This window comes from Euphorbia lathyris, chromosome 4, assembly GCF_963576675.1.
Source record: "Euphorbia lathyris chromosome 4, ddEupLath1.1, whole genome shotgun sequence".
Taxonomy (NCBI): domain Eukaryota; kingdom Viridiplantae; phylum Streptophyta; class Magnoliopsida; order Malpighiales; family Euphorbiaceae; genus Euphorbia; species Euphorbia lathyris.
In genome coordinates this window covers 67809947-67810815 of record NC_088913.1, presented here as the reverse complement: position 1 = coordinate 67810815, position 869 = coordinate 67809947, and the positions used below count along the sequence as shown (strand labels likewise).

Here is an 869-nt window from a genome sequence, read left to right as displayed (position 1 = left end):
ATAAAAAAATCATTATATTGTTCGTTTTTATGTTTTGAAATTATACAAAGTTATAAAAAAAAATAAAACAATAAAGAAAAGCTGTACAATGTGGCTGGTTATATTTTTCGTTTTCATGTTTTAAAATTATACAAAGGTATTAAATAAAAAATAGTTTTCCCTCGGAAAGAAAATAAAGAAAAATATTAGTGTGACTGCTGGGATTCGAGTACAAAATTATACAAAGGTATTAAATAAAAAATATTTTTTCCTCAGAAAAAAAATAAAAAAAAAATATTAGTGTGGCTGCTGGGATTCGAGCCCAGGTCTCCACGGCCACAACGTGGAATTCTTACCACTAAACTACAGCCACAAGATGACAAACTGGGTACAGTAACATATATGTTGATTGAACTAAATTTATGGAAATAAAATATTTAATACATATAATTTTTTGTATGCTTGATAAAAAAAAAACCATGTGGTTGTATATTTCGTTAATTGCATAGAAATTTTTTTTGGGAAGAATTACATAATTGGATCAAATGGGATTTCATTTATATATTTAGACCAATTACATAACACATTATATATTTAGACTATTTATTTGTGACTTTTTCAAAATATCTCAAATATTCCATCTTCCTCCTTCCTTTCTACCGTTTCATCTTCCCTCTTCATTTCTATTGTTTCATCTTCGTCTCTTCTTTTCTTTATATTGTGCGATCGGAATCCATTTTTTCATCATCTTGTCTCTTCTTTCTCTCTTTGTCTCTCTGTTCTTGTGCGAATCGAAGGCATAGTTCTTCATCTTCTCGTTTCTTCTTCCTCTCTTTGTTTCTTTCTTCTTGTGCGAATCGAAGGTATTGTTATTCGACGTTCTCCTACGT

The 869-nt window shown here is 29.2% G+C and overlaps 1 non-coding gene across 1 annotated transcript; it reads right to left on the bottom strand.

Moving 5' to 3' along the window:
• Positions 1–280: 280 nt before the first annotated feature.
• On the bottom strand, positions 281–352 carry TRNAH-GUG (transfer RNA histidin (anticodon GUG)). The gene has a single exon. It is a non-coding gene; the product is annotated as a tRNA-His (tRNA).
• Positions 353–869: the final 517 nt, after the last annotated feature.